General features: G+C 40.2%; 1 protein-coding gene and 1 pseudogene across 8 annotated transcripts in view; both read left to right on the top strand.

The window, feature by feature from the left end:
• The first annotated feature begins 110 nt into the window (after positions 1–110).
• SCN8A (sodium voltage-gated channel alpha subunit 8) overlaps positions 111–20,818 on the top strand; it is a 179,897-nt gene continuing 159,189 nt past the window's right edge. For all 8 annotated transcript variants that reach the window (XM_040488080.1, XM_040488076.1, XM_040488077.1 and 5 more), the window contains exon 1: positions 111–228. The gene's annotated coding sequence lies outside the window, so the exon portion shown is untranslated. The remainder of the gene's footprint in view (positions 229–20,818) is intronic.
• Positions 10,512–20,216, top strand: LOC121039004 (cytoplasmic dynein 2 light intermediate chain 1-like; annotated as a pseudogene).

Raw genomic sequence — 20,818 nt, 5'->3', positions numbered from 1 at the left:
CGCGCATGGGGGGGGGGGCCCGGCGGCGGGGGCGCGCGCGGCAGCGCGCGGCGGGCGCGAGTCATCAATTATGCAAGGACTCGGGCGGCGCGGGGGGCGGGCGCGGGGAGCGCTCCAAGATGGCGCCCACCGCAGTCCCGCCCGCCGCAACCTCGGCGCCTCTGCAGTCCGGCCGCGCCTCCCGGGCCCCGCGCTAGGGCCGCCGCTGCCTCCCTCGCCGCCGCTGCCGTAAGTCGCCCCGGAGCCCCCGCCCCGGCGCCGCTCCTTGCCTGCCGACTTCCCCTTCTCGCCTCGGGACCCCGGAGCGGGGCTCGCCCATCTCCAGTCGGGGGCTTTGCCGCAGAGTGCGCGGCGGGGCTCGAGGGGCCGTGGAGCTGGGTTTCTGCCCTCCCTGTTTTGGACAGGTGTTTGGAAGTCTCGCTTCCTTCTCCCGTGTTTACCGGGGGTCCCTGAGGAGAGTTGAGGACCACCGGCCACCACCCCCATACACCCTCGCTCTTCTCGTCTCTTGGCTGCGTTGGGGGACACTGGCCTGCCCTCGGCGCCCCTTCCGTGGTGCAGCCCCCCTCCCCCCATCTCCGAGGGCCGGGACAGAGTCGGGGCCCCTCGCCGGGTTGCACTGGGAAGGGCAGCGCTGTCGGGATCTTCCTCCAGCAGCCCCTCAGCTCTACCCCCTCCCCCATGTCTTACTGCATCCTTCTCCCCCAGCCGGCTCCAGGTCGTTACCAACTGCAGAAGCCAGGAGCTCCTGGGTTCTTAGGGCAGCCAGGACTCCCTCTGCCCTTTACTCGGATGCGTCCGTCCCCCTCCTGACAGGGTGCTCTGGGGCTGTGTTGGGGGGCCCCCGGGACCTTCCTCGGCAGGCTAGGATTCCTGCATTAGGGAGTACATCACTTTCAGAATATCCCCCTTCCCCCACCCCCATCCCTACGCCACCCGATGCAGAGCCTGTTCCTCTTCTCTTTTCTCCCTTCCCTCCCCCACCTTACCACAAGCGGCAGCACCCTGGGCTGCTTAGCGTCTGGCTTACAGGACTGCCCAGCTCCACAGACCCCTCCTCTAGTTCTCTCCTGGTATTTGGGGGACCGCAAAGCCTCTGCATTTTTCCTCAGAGCTCAGCTCCATCCCCTCCGTGCCTGCAGCAACCACCGGTGGAGACTTGGCAGTTAACTTTCCGGGGTTAGACAGGGCTTTCAGACCCCTTCAGAGGCCCCAGCTTAGAGGTGGGGTGCAGTGGGAGTCCTTTTCCAGTCTGACAAATATGATTCTTCAAGCCATGCATTCCTTCCAACTACTCCACCCTGTGCCCTCTCCCTCACTTACACTGCAGTTTTTGAAACACGGGGGAATACGTTTTATATGGGGAGATTCCAAGATTCGGGGCATCAATGTTCATAATAAAAGGGTGTCACCTGTCTGGGGAGGGGGGAGAAACTTGGCATTGCATCTGGCTAACTCAGAGAGAGGGAGAAATAATTACCATGGAGCAAGCTCTACCATACAAGGAAAATTCTTTTTAATGCACAGTGGGCACCAGAGCAGCAGGAATGGAAGCAGGAAATGTGGTTGAGGGCTTCAGGAGCAAATGGGGATAGTGCTTTTTATAACTATTTTCTCAAGTTTGAACCTGGAGAGCCTTTAGAGAGGTAGCGGTGTGTTAGGGCTGGGGGATGTTTTAGCTTTGCAAGGGAGATTTCGGGTGTGGTACGCTTATACTGTTTCACAATCTCTCTGTACTTCTCTTTTCTCCACGTGCATTAGAAGATAATGGGGGTGGAGGGACTTTTTTTTCTTTCCTCAAAAAAAAAATTTTTTTTTGATGTGTAATGCAAATGGCTGGATAACGTTAACATCCGGTACCATTCTGGTAGGAATCTCGGGGGAATCAGACTTAAACTGCTGAAAGCTTTGTAGCACGTTGCCTGTAACCTGGTTCTTGAAATACTGCAGCATTTTTTCTTTGGAACTCATGACCCATAAGGCCTTCAGTTCTCCCTGAAAGAGAATTTGATTGCTTGGGAGGGGGGTGGTAGTGATGGTTTGCTATTCAGCAAGCATCATCTGTCCTAGAAATTGAGTCTGTCCCTAGGGAGAACTCTGAGCATGTTCTATGTTCTCAACGTCTGATTTAGGGTATGTGTGAATGTGTTGTGTTTCTTAGTAGGGCTGGCAGTGGATGTTGCAGTTCTTGATAGTGCAGGCCAATTATTGGTTTCTTGGGTTCAGTTTGAGAGGCAGACTTAATATACCTTTGGTTTTCATTTGGGGCTCTGTCAACCTTTCTCAAAGTAATTAAAGGATTTTATATTAAATTAATAAGGGATTATGAGGTAGAATATAGCATACCTAAAAACAAACACCGGTACAGTGCTTGTTGCTTTCTTTGTAGGAGATTTAACGAATTTTTCTCACTCGATCCAGCTTGGGATGCCCGTGTTTAGACTTGCACCAGGGTTTCTTGCTGTGGTGCTGAAAGGACAGTTCCCTGACCAGCCCTGCGGGGAAGTGCGCACACGCTGGACATGATTTGGGTTTTTCTTTGCTTTTGTTATCAGCAGGCTTTCTTGTAGATGTGTGTGTGCATGCGCAGCTGGGTTTATTCTTGAGGTTGCAGGCCTAGTTATCATATTTTATTACTCCCACATAACTCTTCATTTTGGCTGTCCCTCATGGAGACAGTGTTTTACAGGCTGCAACAGATCCATATGTAAGACATACAGTGACATTTTGCTGACTGCATTATTTCAGCACATTTCAATAATTTCACATAGCAAGGATCTGTTAATAATTATGGAGATTTGGTCTCCACAAGAAGTAATCAGATAGCTTGCTAAGTTAAGCTGGATCAGAAGGGAATATTCTCTGGGTTGATCTGAACAGTGAGCTAAGAAAAGGACTTGACATGGCAGACGCCGCCAGTGTGCAATCCATTGTATTGCTAAAGTAGACTTGTAAAAAAAATTTATTTTAAAATCCTAGAAAGGGAAGGTGGTCATAACATTCAGCTCGTATAACCTCCCAGCGCAGGAATCCCCTTATGGGAGATCTTTGCTTTGAATACTTCCGTGGAAGGAAACTTCCTACTGCATAAAATAGCTCATTCCATTTAGGTCCCACTATGATTGGAGTACTTTAATGTCACTGAAAAGATAACATGTATAAAGTTAAAAGACCTATAGATTGGGGCTATGTCAAGGCCAAATGTCATTCTTGTGTTCGTTACCAAGAAAAGATTATACAAGAAATCTGCATCTGCTTAAAAAGCATTCAAAGGTAGAGACATATCCACCTAAAGCAAGAAAAACATTCTATGAATGGAGAGAAAAATAATTATCTTTAACTTGCTGATGTTATGTAACAAGTTCTGGAGGCATGAAGTAATGAATACTTAATTCCTATTGATTATATCTGAGAAAGAAGATAACCCCACACTGTATGGAAAGTGTTAAAAAGGCAAAGTTTTTCCAGAGTGAGATTAGTTTCCATAATTATGAAAATAACACATACTTCTGGCAGAAAAAATGTAATATATGTAAGAAAAAAACAGGAAAAAAGTCATCCTTAGTCTTAACTGTCCTAAGCAAAACAGTTGTCTGTGTTTCATTGTATATTTTCAGTCTTTTGTTTTCCATAGAGAGGGCAAGAAGCTCTTGCAAAAGTTATCCAGAATGAAAGTATTTTTAAACCAAGCCTTTTAAAACCTTAAGTTCATAGTCCACTAGTTAGTCATTTAGGGATTTAAACACAAGATTGTTATATTTAACTTACCTTTTTTTCTGAATCACGTTTATATTTTCCAAAAAAATTATCTTTAATGAGAAAGGACTCATTCCTGGAATTGGACTCCTGTAAAATCTCTTGATTTAAATATAGCGAGATAACTAGGAGTAAAGAAGTCTTTAAAAAAAAATTTTTTTAAGTAGGCTTCATGCCCAGTGTGAGGATGTGAGGCTTGAACTCACGACCCTGAGATCAAGAGTCAGATGCTTTACTGACTGAGCCCCAAAGAAATCTTTTCTTAGTCAGTGAATCAACAAATATTCTCTCTCTGTACCTACTGTGTGTGAGGCATCGTACTAGACATTAACACTCTTTAAGTGGCAGGAACAGCTTAGAAAATGATACCACGCTCAAAAACTATGGCTGTTAAAGTGTTGAATGAAACAGAACTTTCATGCTTTTGGTGTACATTAATTGCTGAAATGTGGCATGGCAGACTGTTAGGTCTAGCCTGGTAATCCACCCTAAAAAAGAATAGTTTGTACAGGAATAGGAAGTAAATGCAGGAAAAGAAAAGGCAAAGAAGAAGCCTTCTGGAAAAATTTTCTCTCTTTGTGAGGTCATAGAGACACAAGCAGGACACAGAGTTCAGTACCATCTCAGGAATCAAGGTGAAATGAAGACACAAGAAGGTTGCCGCAGTTAACACCATTGAGAAAAAAAGCAGTATGGGCTCTGGAGTTAGGCAAAACTAAGTTCAAGTTCTGACTCTGCTACTTATTAGCTTTGTGGCTTTGGGCAAATTATTTAATATATTTGAGCTTCAGTGTTCTCATCGATAAAAATAGGAATAATAATACCTACCTTGCAGGGTGTTTGTGGGGATTAAATGAAATCTCTGTTACCTTGTGGTTTCTGACACATAGAGCTCAATATATATTTGCTCCTTTCCCTCTAGGGATTTAGCAGCTTAGTGCGTATTTATATGTGTATTTGATATAGTATCTATGTACTGTATTAAATTTCAGTAGTCTCAAAAGCAGACGGTTGCTTTATCTTCAGTCTGGCATAGAGGATAGAATCTGCAGATACCCTGATTTGGATGGACACTGTTAGTGTAAAAGGAGAAAAGTTTTACTGTGCAATTGCAGTACTGATCTCCACCACGACAGTGAGAATGCATTTACCAAAGTAACTCTTTTCTCATTCATTCCTGAACTATTCTAGAATAGGACTCTTTACCCAAGAGAAATGCCCTGGCACTGACCAGCTAGCTGGCAGGCAACCGGACTGTTTTTAGCTACAGCCTGGGATCTGAAGGTGGAATAGGCCCAAAGACCGAGGCTCCCCTTTATTCTTCCTTTACTGGATATTTTAATTACGATGAGTGATTATCAAGTTTGGAGTTTCTTTCGTCTTCAGAACCATTCTGGGTTTTCCCATAGTATTTGCCCGGATTTATTTGAATGGGTCTCATGTAGTTAGGTCTGACAGCTGACCATTGACCTTTGGTAATTATTATTCTTTGTTTTTCTGTTTATCAGAACTTTTAAAATCCTTCTATCAGTTGATTGAGTTAGATAAGGCAGATATTGTTCTACCTGTTTTATAGCTGAGGAAACTGAGTATCCCACAGCTTACGTGTATTGTCCAGGGCTACAGGACCATTAAGTCATGGAGTGGAGATGGGTACCCAGGTTGGTTGAGTGACTCTTGCTTAAAGATGTTTTTCCATTAAGTGGTGTTATATTCTGATGTTCATATAACCAAGTAAAGTGAACAATTTTGGCTTTAAGAAATTATCATTATCCCAGGTAGCTAAACACAGTGAGTGGGCATAATGAAAGATTCTGGGATAGGCAGAGGGAGGGCAAGAGTACCTTTGGTAGAGAGCATTTTGGAAGCAGGAAGGATGAGGGAAATGAACAGAAGATTTACCAATAAATAGAATATGGGTGAAAATAAGAGGTATTGAAGTAACATACCTGTTTTGTTTCTGCAGCTCTCCGAGGTACTTTTTAAAAATTTTTTTTTTCAACGTTTTTATTTATTTTTGGGACAGAGAGAGACAGAGCATGAACGGGGGAGGGGCAGCGAGAGAGGGAGACACAGAATCGGAAACAGGCTCCAGGCTCTGAGCCATCAGCCCAGAGCCTGACGCGGGGCTCGAACTCACGGACCGCGAGATCGTGGCTTGGCTGAAGTCGGACGCTTAACCGACTGCGCCACCCAGGCGCCCCTCCGAGGTACTTTTTAAAAGGTCTTGGTGTCTGCTTATCTTTCTTCATTTCTCTTGCACGTAAATGCACACATTTGGCTACTCATGAATTCTCTCGTATCGCCAACATAAGTTATAACCAGGACTGTAGAGGAATTATGGCTTCTACCACCTGACTTCTTTGCTTATGTGTAAGGCTGAAATTGGTGTAGGACTGTATACTGGGAATTGGTGCTGGGAGGGGTATTTGAGGTGGAGCAGAAAAAGTTCTGGGAGGCTCTTGGGCTAGAACAGCAAAGGTAAAAGTGGGTAATAGTTAAGATTTCCCTTAGGTCTTGGAGATGTGTCATATTGAGGAGAGTGGAACAAAATAAAAGCTGGTTGCCTAAGAGGTACTCTAGGTTTGGGACTCAAGGTCTCTTGATCCTGAAAGGAGTCAGTTGGGTTAGGGTAACTGAAATGTTAGCTGGAGGGGTCTGAAGCACTTGCATTTCACTGTTGGTGGTAGGGAGAGGCCTCCCATGTTCAGTGGGCTTGTTCTGGGATCTGGAAGTGGAAAGCACTGAAATCCCCCCAAAGACACATTGATGGGCTCCTTTCATGTTTGGATGATTAGCGCTGTTTTTATGCTGCAAAATCTTCTGAGTTCCTGGAGAGTAAGAACATTAGAGAAATATAAATGAATGCTTATTTACCCAGGGATGGATTATCTAGACTGTGAATTATACATGTCATTTATTTCCCTCCCTTTTCCTACATTTTGGGTATTTTACCGATCATTAGCATTTCCACTAGAATGAGCTTGGGAAGGGGAAAAAGTCAAAATTAAAATGTTATGTTAAATTTTTAGGTAGTGATTGATAAAGGAAGAGATCACAGCTACTTTATCAATGAAAAGGCAGTTCATTTTTCATCTGTTCTTATTCTGTTGTTATTTTAATAGTTCCACTTTTTGAAGGCTGAACCTCTAAAAGCTTCCAGCTTCCCTGGAAGCAAATGTGAAATACCATTTTTCCTTCATTTTACTGAGCAACAGTCCTGTAAATAAATAGGACTTAATTTATTACATGGTTAGTTTCTTGTTTCAGGAGGAAACCTTCTTCAATTAAGGATAATGTAACAGGCTTTTCCTTCACATTCACTATTGTCTTTTTGTCTTAGCAAGAAGCTGAATAAAATGCTTTCAAATGAAAACAAATTGATGTATTATTATTAAATTGCAGAGAAAAATTGAGCAGGTTGCAAATGAGACCAGTAGAGCTTTCTCGGGAGTCAGAATACTCAGAAACCCCATTTGCTGCAGAATCTTCAATTGGATTTCCTAAGATTTTGGCGAAGACTAAAGAGGCAAAGTGTGTTGTTTCTAGGAAAGAGGCCTTGGAGAAAATAGGCTTTTTTTTTTTTTTTTTTTTTAAGATTTACATTGTGATAGGGAGGAAAGTATTGGGAGTGTGAGGACTCATCAGAGCAGAGGTCGGGAAAGGGTGGGTACGACTGCTGTGAAATGGACAAGGGAGTTTGGATGTGAACTTGGGGAATGGCTCGTTTCTTAGGAGAAGGAGACTCTTTTGGAAACATCTCTGTGTACCACTGAACTAGAGTGCTCCTGATCTTTTCTGGACGGGGCTTGGAGCCTTAGGAAGGTGTTTGGTTTTTAAGTGTTGTTTTATCCCTAGCTCTCCCAGAACCTGCTTGCAAATAGCTTTCTCTGTCTGATCCTTGGATTGGAAAAGCTGGAGAATGTTTTCTCACTTTGGAGCAAAAGATATAGTGACATTCTTCAATGTTATTTTATTTCCCCTTTTTAAAAAAGGATTCTAAGTCATTTAATAGCAAAACTTTTTCTCAAAAGGCACTGTTGAAGTTATCTCTTCCATTCTGTTTTGTAAAATACATATTTTACATTTGAGTAGCTAACGGAGGCACGGTGTTCAAAAATCGGAAGATTCAAAGTTATTCAAGTGTTCTTGTAACTGTCTCCCAATCAGTTAGTATGCACTCCATGAAGGCAGCAGGCATTACCAGTTTCTCTTGTATTTGTTTACGGATTTGAACTCTCATTTTAAATCATCTGAGATCAAGTTTTCCTTCTTTTCCTTATGTAGCTAATCCCTCATGTTTTATTTTTCTTAGTGACATTTCTTGGCTTATATAAAGTAAAAAAGTTAGTTTGGACCAAAACAGCCTTTTCCTACCAATGACATTGCTTTTTAGGGTTTCCATTTGAGAATTACTTATGAAAAAAGTATAGAGGAAGACATGGCCTTGAGAACTATTGGTCTGTTGCTTTCTGTGGGGAACTGTAGATCACCTACCCTGACTACACCAATCGACAGATTTTTCATGAGTAGCAACTGTGGGTGAGGCATTGTGACAGGGTTGAAAGATAGAGAAAAGATAGACCTTATGTTGCAGAAATGTATTTATTTGGTGAAATACATTATAAACACAAAATGTTAAATAAGAGGTTTTCGTAATGGTTCATGATGACAACTTTAAAGGGTTTAATTGGCACATAAATGATATACAATGTAAGTTGGGTGGGTTTTTTGTGTGTGTGTGTGTTGTTTTGTTTTGGAAAGAGAGAGCTTTAAGCTGGTATAATGAGAGACAGGGTGATAGAAGAAGTATGATTTGAGTTGGGCTTTATGGAATGGTTCGGTAAGACAGTGTGAGTCAAAGTAAGAAGGTGAGAATGCGCAAAGTATTTTGGGAGCGCAGTAAACAAATCAGTTGGGTTGGGGTAGGAACCCCTGCCCCCCAAGTGGCAGGAAAGCCTGCAAAAGATAGGGTAGAGGTAGCCAAACATTAAGGACTTTTTGAAGTTGCAATCATCCTTAGAGACAGTGAAGAACAAAGAAGATTTTAGAGGGAGCACAGAATGACCCATCATCAAAGCTGTGCTATAATGTGTTAGGAGGATTGGGCAGCAATGTGTAATAGGACAGAATAGAACAAGAAATGGACATCCAGTTAATTGGCTATTTGGTTTAGCCTTAGATGCATGGTGACGAGGGCTTGGACTAGGATTGTAGTGAGAAAGATAGGAAGGAAAAGAAATAGAATTTTATATATGTGTGTCACGTGTGTTTAACATTTTCCTAACGTAAGAAATAGTTTATAGGAAGACTCAGTAGGACTTGATGAAAGACTACATGGGGAAAAGGGAAAAGGAGGAGTTCAAGATTATTTTGCCGTTTTAAAGTTTAAAGACATAGAGTCTTCCAATTAGAACATTTAGGGAAGTATGTTCTATAATACATGTTGGCAGTCTAGTCCAGAGCATGTTGGTTAGCAAGCTATCCTTATTTCTTATTTATTTATTTATTTATTTATTTATTTATTTATTTATTTATTTAAGTAAACTCTACACCCAGTGTGGGACTTGAACTCAGGACCCTGGGAGTCAGATTCTCTTCTGCCTGAGCCAGCCAGGTGCCCCTATTTCTAATTTTTAATCCTTTCTCTGTAGAGAGTTTTGCCCGCTCCTCACCCCACCCACCTCCTCCCCGCCTTGAGCTTTTAAAGTTTTCCTTAAAGGAAACTTAAGTGTCCCCACTTCTTTATTCTCCATGCTCGCTCACTGATAAAGATTACTTAACCTTTGTAGATCTCTGTCCTTTTCTAATTTTGGAGTGTTAAATTCTGTCCATTTATAAGCAGAATTTAACATGTGGTCTTTTTCCTTGATATTCTCAACTAAACTTTAGTTTCACATATAAAGAAATAAGAATTATGCACCTTTTCATAGACCTGGGGGATGGCTGTTTTATCCTTACTGAAACTCAGTGGCTTTCTTTCTTTGATCATTTGCTTATGTTCTGTGTGCTTCATGAAAACCATTTGAAACTGCAGGCTTAATTAAAGGTTGCAACTGAAAGGATTCTAATAGGTAAAAGCAGAGGGAAAGAGACTTTATCAGCCAGTGGTGTTTCTTTTTATTTCAGGTATTGAATCTTGGGCTGTGGATACAAAATGTCAGACTTGACTTGCAGAAACGTCGTTGGTGTATCTAGGGTACCAGACAGTGGCCAGTGGGCCCTACCATGCAACTTCAGAGCAAAGGATGTGCTCAGGAAGCTTAGGTTCTGTTCTAGCCTTTCGTATTCAGCAAATATCTTTGAATAAGAAAAAAAAACAGGGGCGCCTGGGTGGCGCAGTCGGTTGAGCGTCCGACTTCAGCCAGGTCACGATCTCGCGGTCCGTGAGTTCGAGCCCCACGTCAGGCTCTGGGCTGATGGCTCAGAGCCTGGAGCCTGTTTCCGATTCTGTGTCTCCCTCTCTCTCTGCCCCTCCCCCGTTCATGCTCTGTCTCTCTCTGTCCCAAAAATAAATAAAAACGTGGAAAAAAAATTAAAAAAAAAAAAGAAAAAAAACAAAGGGTGATTGGAACATTAGAATATGTGCATGGAAAATAACGGCATACATGTAAGAGGAAAGCAATTTAATGCAATACAATTTTTCATTTAATTTGTTAATATTATTTTCCTTCTCGCCACTACAATTACTGAGTTCTTGCAAATTCCATTAACATTTGCCACAGTTTGCACTCAGACAGTTGGCAGAAGTCCCCATGGTTTGTGTGGAACCAGTAGAGCAGACAGCGTTCGTGTACATGATGTTAGTACATTTAGCCCTCTTTTTAGGGATGCAAAGCATCCTTACAGTAAGTAATCTCATCAGGAGGTTCCCTGTGCAATCACAGTGTAAGTTAGTACCTGTTTTCCTGGTTTGACTGCTCAAAGCAAGTGATTCAGTTAAACAAAAGCCAGTCCGAGATGAGGAAAGTCCATAAAGACCTCTTCACTGAATGCTGGCAACCTGTTTTATTAATCTAGCTGTTGTAGAGCAAGTAATGTGTTGGTAGATTTACAGATTTTTATTTTGTTTCACTTTCTTTTGTAATAGTTCTTCCACATCTCTAGAAAAGGAAGTGGAGGGGTATGTAAGACCCAAGAAAGGCACAAAACGAGTGATTAAGTGTAGTGGGAAGCAAAGTAAACAACCATGTGACTATTTCACTTACCTTATAAGCTTTTTTTCCCCCCTCACTCATAAGAAAAGTTCAGCCATGAGTGCAGACGGGTAAGACGACTCTTGGCATTAGAAATTGCTGGAAAGTTTTATAGGTCAAAGAAAATAAGTACATTTTGTGTTATGTATGGACATTGAAGACAAGTTATTAATTAGATCCGAGTGTTTTCCATCTTTCATTTTAATTAGACTACATCCAGCCTGACCTTTGGAGGCTGCTAGGTTTTGTTCCTAGCCACATGCTCCTTCCTGACCATTAGTAAGTCTTCGGTTTGTACTGTCCCCTGTGGGTTGTGGGAGCTGCCACAACTTCACCTCCCACTCCTTATCTGGCTGCCTTCCGGCTTTCCAGGGGTGAGGCGTAGCGGTCCTCTGGGGGTGTGTGACTTCTGTGCCTGCTTGAACTCTGCTCTGGAGCCCTAGCTTTGCTCAGGATAGTGCTCAGAGAAAGGGGTTTTGTTTGTTTTTTAAGCGCAATATATTTATCACTCAGTGCAATCCGTTGCAAAATCTCAAGAAAAAGAAATCCTGCCCAGAAAGCAGTGCCACTTTTCTAGCCAGGATTGCAGACCCATCAGCTCCTTTTAGGTACTGTTTCTGTTTAGAGGTGTTGACTTGTCACGGCCTTTCCAGGTTTGTTTGTTTGTTTGTTTGTTTGTTTGTTTGTTTGTTTTTCCTTCCATGGTTTACTCACAGAACCTAGTAAGAACTCTTATTTGTGGGAACTGACTGCCAACTTTTGGTGGTGATTATAAAAATCTACTGTGGATCTGTAGAGGTCAGAGTATGGGCACCAGTCTCCATTTTGGGCAAGAGGGTATCTCTTGATGTTTTCATGTGTAAAATTTAGGTACCAGAACCCTTGTGATCTAGTTGTGGCTTTGGACTAATACACTGTGCTCCTGGGATGAACAGGGTTCTTTTTTTCCTATTTGGAAACGTGTTCCTCTTAGGGTACTGTCACCAAATAGGGTCCTGTTTCCTTCACAAGAATAAGTCCCATAGAACTAATATTGGGGCACCTGGGTGGCTTAGTCAGTTAAGCATCCTACTCTTGATTTTGGCTAACGTCATGATCTCGTGGTCTGTGGGTTCAAGCCCTCCACCGGGCTCCTCACTGACAGTGCAGAGCCTGCTTGGGATTCTCTCTCCTTTTCTCTCTCTTTCTCTGCCTTTCCCTTGCTTGCTCGCTCTCTCTCAAAATAAATAAATAAACTTAAACTAGTATTTGAAAAGTTTTTGAGGTTCTTGCTCATGTATAGCAAATATAATTTTTTCCTTTTAACATTTTTAACAGCTTTAGTTATTTTTTTCTTCTATTGTTATTTTTAAAGTTTACAAGAAGTACAGTTGAAACAAATTTGGTATATAGTTCTGTGAGTTTTAACACATGTCTGGATTCATATATGTAACCACCTCCGCATTCAGCCTACTGAACAGTTCCATCACCTCAGAAAGTCTCCCCACTGCTGTCCCTTTGTAGTCACACTCTCCTTAACCCATAATCCTTACCAGCCACTGATTGGTTCCCCATTCCTAGGGTTTTGCCTTTTCTGGAATGTCGTGTAAATGGAATCCTACCTACTACAGTACATAGCCTTTTGAGACTGGTTTCTTCCAGTTAACATGGTGCCTTGGAGATTTGTCCATATTGTGTGTATCAATAGTTCATTTTTTTCATTGCTAAGTAGTAGCCTACTGTAGGTTATGTGACAGTTTGTTTATCCACTCATTTGATGACCGGTGTTTGATTTGAGATTCCAATTCCAAACAATTGTGAATAGTGCTGCTGTAAACATTCGTGTATAGGTTTTTGAACCCAAATTCATATTTCTCAAAGATATCTCTAAGAGTGAGATTGCTAGGTAATATAGCGAGTGTGTGTTTACCTTTATAAGAAACTATGAAACTATATTTTGTAGAGTGGTTATACCATTTTGTATTCCCACCAGCAATGTATGAAAGTTCATTTACTCCAGGTCCTCATTTGCACTTGGTGTCTTTCGTGAAGCATCTGTTCAGATCTTTTGCACATTTAAACAAATTGGATTATTTATTTTCTTGCTGTGTTTTGAGAGTTTAAAAAAATTACTTCTATCCTGGATAGAAAGTCTTTTATCGGATAAATTACCTGGATATATTTTCTCCTAGTTTGTAGCTTTTCTTTTTCTTCTCTTAACAGTGTCTTTTATAGAGCTACAGTTTTCAGTTTTAAGTCTAATTTGTGTATTTCTTTTATGGATCGTGTTTTTGAGATCATACATAAGAATTCTTATATATGACACAAAGATGTTCTTTGCTTTCTTCTAAAAGTTTTATAGTTTCCCATTTTTCATTTAGGTCTATGATCCATATGAGTTAATTTTTGTATAAGGTATGAAATTTAGGGGCGCCTGGGTGGCGCAGTCGGTTAAGCGTCCGACTTCAGCCAGGTCACGATCTTGCGGTCCGTGAGTTCGAGCCCCGCGTCGGGCTCTGGGCTGATGGCTCAGAGCCTGGAGCCTGTTTCCGATTCTGTGTCTCCCTCTCTCTCTGCCCCTCCCCTGTTCATGCTCTGTCTCTCTCTGTCCCAAATATAAATAAACGTTGAAAAAAAAAATTAAAAAAAAAAAAAAAAAAAAAGGTATGAAATTTAGACCCAGGTTCATTTTTATTTACTTTTTGCAGATAGATGTGCGGTTATTCCCGCACCATTGCTATTGGAAAGACTATTCTTTTTCCATTGAATTTGTTTTGCATCCTTGTCAAAAGTCAATTGGCTATATTTGTGTGGGTCTTTTTCTGGACTCTCTATTCTGTTCCATTGATTTATGTGTCTGTCCCTTTCGCTGATACCAACTGACTACTGTAGCTTTACAGCAAGACTGACAATTGTGTGGTGTGAGCTTTCTAACTTTCTTCTTCTTTTTTTCAAAATTGCTTTGGCAGGGGCGCCTGGGTGGCTCAGTCGGTTAAGCGTCTGACTTCAGCTCAGGTCACGATCTCGCGGTCTGTGAGTTCGAGCCCTGCGTCGGGCTCTGTGCTGATGGCTCAGAGCCTGGAGCCTGCTTCCGATTCTGTGTCTCCCTCTCTCTCTGTCCCTCCCCCGTTCATGCTCTGTCTCTCTCTGTCTCAAAAATAAATAAACATTAAAAAAAAACAACTGATATTCAAAATTGCTTTGGCTATTCTAATCCTTTGGTCTTTCCATATCAATTTTAGAATCAGTTGGTCTATATGTTGCAAAAACTCCTGCTTGCATTTTGATTAGAACTGCATTAAATCTGTAGATAAGTTGTACCTTAACTATATTGTATATTCCAATCAATGAACATGATGTATGTCTTCATCTATTTAGGTTGCATTTGATTAATCAGCATTTTATTGTTTTGAGCATACAGATTTGCACATTATTTTGTTAGATTTATTCTTAAGTATTTTTTTGAGCTATTTTTAAAGTTTTTGTTTTAGACTTCAATTTCTAATTCATTCTTAGGGTATAGAAATATGATGAATTTTTTATGTTGAATCTGTATTCTACAACCTTGTTAAACTCACTTAATAGCTGTAGAAGCCTTTTTATAGATTATGGGGACTTTTATATAGACAATTATGTCATCTATGAATAGTGACAGCTTAATTTTTTCCTTTCTAATATATATGCTTTTTATTTCTTTCTCTCTTCCACCCTTATTATAGACTTTACGGGCTTCCAGTAGGATATTGAATGAGAGTAGTGAGAGTAGATATTCATGCTTTCTTCCTGTTCTTAGGGAAAAAGCGTTTAGTCTTTCACCATTAAGTATGATGGTAGCTGTTGGTTTTTGTAGGTGTTCTTTATAAGGCTTGGTTCCCCTCTATTCCTAGTTGCTGAGAGTTTTTTCAGGAATGGATGTTGAGTTTTGTCAAATGCTTTTTCTGTATCAATTGATATGATCATAGGATTTTTTTTTTCTTCTTTAATCTGTTAATGTAATAGATTACACTGATTGATTTTTAATATTGAACCAGCCTTGCATTCTTAGGTTAAACATCACTTGGTTGTGATGAGGTACTCTTCTATAATGTTGATTTGCTAATTTGTTGAGTTTTACATCTGTGTTCATGAGGATATTATCAGTCCGTAGTTTTGTTTTTTTCTTGTGCTGTCTTTGTCTAGTTTTTGGTATCAGGATAATGCTGATCTTGCAAAATAAGTTAGAAAGTATTTCTGTTGATATTTTTTGGAATAGAATGTGTAGAATTCCTTCTCTTAAGTATTTGGTAGGATTCTCTAGTGAAGGCATTTGTGCCTAGGATTTTTTTTTTTTTAATTTTTTTTTTCAATGTTTATTTATTTTTGGGACAGAGAGAGATATGCCTAGGATTTTTTGTGTGTGAAGGTTTTAACTGCAAATTAGATTTCTTTTTTTTTTTTTTTTTAATGTTTATTTACTTGAGAGAGAGACAGTGTGCGGGGAGGGGCAGAGAGAGGGAGACACAGAATCTGAAGCAGGCGCCAGACCTTGAACTGTCAGCCCAGAGCCCAATGCAGGGCTTGAACTCATGAACCATGAGATCATGACCTGAGCTGAAGTCGGATGCTTAACCGACTGAGCCACCCAGGCGCCCCTAGATTTCTTTATTAGATATAAGACAACTCAGGTTGTATATTTCAGGTGAATTTTGATACTTTGTGACTTTGAAAGAATTGTTTCATTTCATATAAGTCGGTGAAATTAATGTACATTCCATGTACTGTTCCCTTGTTACCCTTTAAAAAAATTTTTTTTACATTTATTCATTTTTGAGAGACAGAGACAGAGCACAAGTGGGGGAGGGGCAGAGAGAGAGGGAGACACAGAATCTGGATTAGGCTCCAGGCTCCCAGCTATCAGCACAAAGCCCGAAGCAGGGCTCGAACTCACAAATCTCGAGATCATGACCTGTGCCGAAGTCAGATGCACAACTGACTGAACCACCCAGGCACCCCCCTTATTATCCTTTTAATGTGTGGGGGTCTATAGTGATATTCTTTCTTTCCTTCCTGATACTGATAATTTTGTGTATTCATTCTTTTCTTTTTTTCTTTGAGTAGAGGCTTATCAATTTTATCCACCTATTCAAAGGACCAGCTTTTTAAAAAAAGTGTTTATTTTTGAGAGAGAGAGAGAGAGAGTGTGTGTTCATGAGCATGTGCAAGTTGAGGAGGGGCAGAGACAGAGGGAGACACAGAATCTGAAGTAGGCTCCAGGCTCTGAGCTGTCAGCACAGAGCCTGATGAGGGGCTTGAACTCATGATCTGTGGGATCATGACCTGAGCCGAAGTCGGACACTTAACCAACTGAACCACCCAGGCACTCCCAGAAAACCAGCTTTTAATTTTATTGATTTTTCTCTACTGTTTTTCTTTACATTGTTTTCTGTTTATATTGTTTTTCTTATATTTCTTTTCTTCTCTCTGTATGCTTTAATTTACTCTTCTGTGTTTGTTTATAAGTTTTTTTGTTTTGTTTTTTGTTTTTGTTTTTGTTTTGAGAAAGAGAGAGTGCAAGGGGTGGTGTGGCAGAGAGAGGGAGAGAGAGAATCCCAAGCAGGCTCCATGCCCAATGCAGAGCCCGACCCGGGGCTTGATCTCACATGAGATCAAGACCTGAGCCAAAATCAAAAGTCGGACACTTAACCGACTGAGCCACCTGGCCACCCCTCTTCTGTTTTTGTTGTTTTTTTTTTTAAGATGGAAGTTTAGATTGTTAGACTTCCTTTTCTTTTTTTTTTTTTCAACATTTATTTATTTTTGGGACAGAGAGAGACAGAGCATGAATGGGGGAGGGGCAGACAGAGAGGGAGACACAGAATTGGAAACAGGCTCCGGGCTCTGAGCCATCAGCCCAGAGCCTGACGCGGGGCTCGAACTCCCGGACCACGAGATCGTGACCTGGCTGAAGTCGGACGCTTAACCGACTGCGCCACCCAGGCGCCCGAGACTTTCTTTTCTAATAGAAGTTTTTAATACTATAAATTTCCCTAATTTCTCTGTAAACACTGCTGTGACTATATTTTACAAATTTTGGTATGTTGAAATTTTATTTCCCTTGAGACTTCCTTTTCGAGCAGTTAATTATTTGGAAGTGTGTTGATGTGAGGTAGTCCAGAGTCTTTCATTCATTGATTTCTAGTTTAATTCCATTATTGTCAGAGAACATACTTTGTATGATTTCAGTACTTTTACAACTGTTGAGATTTGTTTTACCAGCCAAGATATGGTCTATCTTGGTGAATGTTCCATGTGCACTTGAAAAGAATGTATATTCTGCTGTTGTTTGGTGGAATGTTCTATAAATGTCAATTATATCAATTGATTGATGGTGCTGTTCATTTCTTCTGTATCCTTAATTTTTTTCCTCCTCTCTCTCTTTTTCTAAAATGGTGATTTGATTATTTAATTGAAACATTATATTCTACCTTTTTATTTTATTTTTTGTTTTTTGAAGTATAATTGACCAATAGGAATTGTGTATATTTAAGGTATACAACTTTATGTTTTGATATCCTTGATTGGTTTTTATTTAGTTGTCCGGTTGATTACTGAGAAAGGAAGATTCAAATCTCCAACTGTAATTGTAGATCTGTCCATTTCTTCCCTTAGTTCTGTCAAGTTTTGTTTCATATATTTTGAGTCTCTTTTGTTGGGTGTATATACATTTAGTGAATTGACCCTTTTATCATTATTTCATGTTCTTTCATTCCTGGTGATTTTCCTTGCTTTGAAGTCCACTTTGTCTGATATTAATATAGCCACTCCAGATTCCTGTTGATCATATTTTCATGTATATATTTTCCTCTCTTAAACATTTTTTAATTTTGAAATAATTTCAAATTATTAAAAGAGTTTCAAAAGTAGTACAGAGTTCCTATGTGTCCTTCACTTAGCTTTCCCTAATATTAACCTCTTATATAGCCTTAGTACATTTATCAAAACTGAGAAATTAGCATTAGTATTAGTACTCTATTAAGTAACCTCAGGATTTTATTTGGATTTCGCCAGATTTTCTAGTAATGTCCCTTTTCTGTTCCCATAATCCAATTCATATTGCATTTAGCATCCTTTTTCTTTTTTTGAGAGAGAGAAAGAGAGCATGAGGGAGGGGCAGAGAGAGAGGGAGAGAGAATCCCAAGCAGGCTGTGCACTGCCAGCGCAGAGCACGACATGGTACTCAAACTAATGAACTGTGAGATCATGACCTGAGCCGAAACCAAGAGTTGGACGCTTAACCAGCTGAGCCACCCAGGTGCCCCTGACAATCTCTCTTCTAATTGATGTGTTTAGACCATTTGCATTTAACATAATTATTGCTTTCGATTCAAGTCTGCCATTTTATTATTTATTTTGTTTGCTCCTTCTGTTTTGTATTTACTTCCCTTCTGTTCTTTTGGATTATTTGAATATTTTTTTTAGTACTCTATTTTAGTTTACTTACTAAGTTTTTTTACTATCTTGTATAGTTATTTTAGTTTTGACTGAGGATTACAATATACATACTTCTTCATTCTACTTAGAATAGGTATTAACTACTTACAGTGGAATGTAGAAACTTTAGCACCATTAGATTTACCTCTTTACCCTCTTCCTTTTATGTTGTAATTGTCATATGTATTACATCTACATTCATTGAAAGCACCATCAGACATTGTTTAATTTTTGCTTTTTACCATCATTTATATTTTAAAGAACTAAAGAGGAGTAAAAATGTCTATGACATTTACTCAGATATTTATCGTTTCTGTTTTAATACATTCCGGAAATTCTAAGTTCTCCTTAAGTATCGTTTCCCTTCCAGAAGAATTCCCCTTAGCTTTTCTTTTGGCAGATGTGCTGGTAATGTCTTCCGTTGGTTTTCTTCATGTGAGAATTCATTCCTTCATCATTTTTGAAGGATATTTTCCCTGGATATAAAATTTTAGGTTGACAGTTGTTTTTTCCCAGCACTTAAAAATCTTGTTCCATTGCCTTCTGTCCTCCATGACACATTCAGAATCATTTGCATTATTGTTTCTGTATAAGTAATGTATAATTTTTATGATTATTTTCAAGATTTTTTTTTTCTTTGTTTTAGTTTTCACCGGGCAAGAATGTCTTTAAGTTTATCCTATTTGCCATGCACTGAGTTTCTTGAATGTAGTTTATGTCTTTTACCAACTTTGGGAAGTTTTTGGCTATTATTTCTTCAAATATTTTTCCTGGACCACACTCTTTCTCCTTTCCCTATGGGCCTTTGATGATTAAGTGTTAGGTCTTCTGTATTGTTCAGTTTGGATAATTTTTGTGGGTTCCATCTTCAAGTTCACTGACTCTTCTGTCATCTTAATTCCACTTTTGATCCCACCCAGCAGATTTTAAAATTTCTGTTATTGTATTTTCTAATTTAAAATGTTCTCTTTGGGGGTACCTGGGTGGCTCAGTTGGTTTAGTGTTCAACTCTTGATTTCAGCTCAGGTCATGATCTCACAGTTTGTGAGATCAAGCCCCATGTTGGGCTCCATGCTGATGGCATGGAGCCTGCTTGGGATTCTCTCTCTTTCTCTCTCTCTGCCCCTACCCTGCTCATGTACACTTGCTCTCTCTCTCTCTCTCTCTCTTTCTCAAAATAAATAATTTTTTCCTGAAAATCCGGCCCACCTTGGAGCTCATGGGTCTCCTGATTTTAGGCTGGTCCCAATGCTGAGCCCACAACACTAGGGTGGTCAAGCCATGATACCCAGGGAAAGGCTACTATTATTCTGAGGTGGCTTGACAGGGATGAGCGACTAAAACCAACCTTAGCTTTGGAATATACATATGGAAGAAAAGTAAAAGGGAATAATATACCAAAAGATATTGCTCACTTTTGGAAACTAGGACTTATAGGACTTAATCAGCATACTCATCACAAGTGACACTTTATGGACGTTTTCTATTGTTCTTGTTTTGGATCTTTCAAAACCTAATGACCTTTGGCCCACCACGGAAAATGTGTTGCAAGCCACAAAAAGCCACGTAGATAAAGTGATAATGAAACTGAGGAAGGCAAATTCTAAAGCAGCTTCTGAAATGAGACAGAAAATATGGAGTAATATGCAGAAGGACCATCCAGTGAGTTGCTGGTGGAATTATTCCCGGAATTCTTAGTTCCATACGTAGTTAAAGATAATAACATCACAGACAACTTCCCTTAGATTCTTATGTGTGATTGGAAATTCAATTGATGTAGATGAACTTGTTCACTGGAAAATTATAGCAATTTAATAAAACCTCAGTGAAAACAAAACTGTAAAACAAACAAAAAAATTTTTCCCCCCAATTTGGTTCCTGTGTGTGTGTGTGTGTGTGTGTGTGTATGTTCTATTCCTTCGTTGAGATTATGTTTCCATTTACTTCAAGAGTGTTTGCCTTTATTTCCTGGTGTATGATTATAATAGCTGCTTTAAAGTCTTTGATAATTTTATAGGTTGGGGTTGGTGTCTGTTCATTGTCTTTTCCCTTGTGTGAGATGTTCAGATTTTTTTATATCAGTTTGGATTTGTATCTTGGATATTTTGAATATTATGTTGTGAGACTTTGAGTCTTGTGTAAATTTTATAGAGAATGTTTCTGTTTGCTTGTTTGAGCAGTCCACCAGTCTTGTTAGGTTCAGGCTATAAGTACTTACCTGTCTTCTATGGGCTGGTGTTCAGTATCTGTCCAATCTTCAAAGTATTTGCAGTGCTATTTGTGTCTGTTCCATGTGGGTACCAGTCAGTGGCCATTCTCAGGCCTGGGCAGTCGTATACCATTTATTAATAGATGAGTTGTCAAAGCCTTTGGTATGTGTTTAGGGTCAGATACATGCCATGTGCAGCTTAGGGATG

Source organism: Herpailurus yagouaroundi, unplaced genomic scaffold (genome assembly GCF_014898765.1).
Source record: "Herpailurus yagouaroundi ecotype Mexico unplaced genomic scaffold, PumYag 166, whole genome shotgun sequence".
In the NCBI taxonomy this organism is placed as follows: Eukaryota; Metazoa; Chordata; class Mammalia; order Carnivora; family Felidae; genus Herpailurus; species Herpailurus yagouaroundi.
This window is presented reverse-complemented; position numbering and strand designations above follow the sequence as displayed.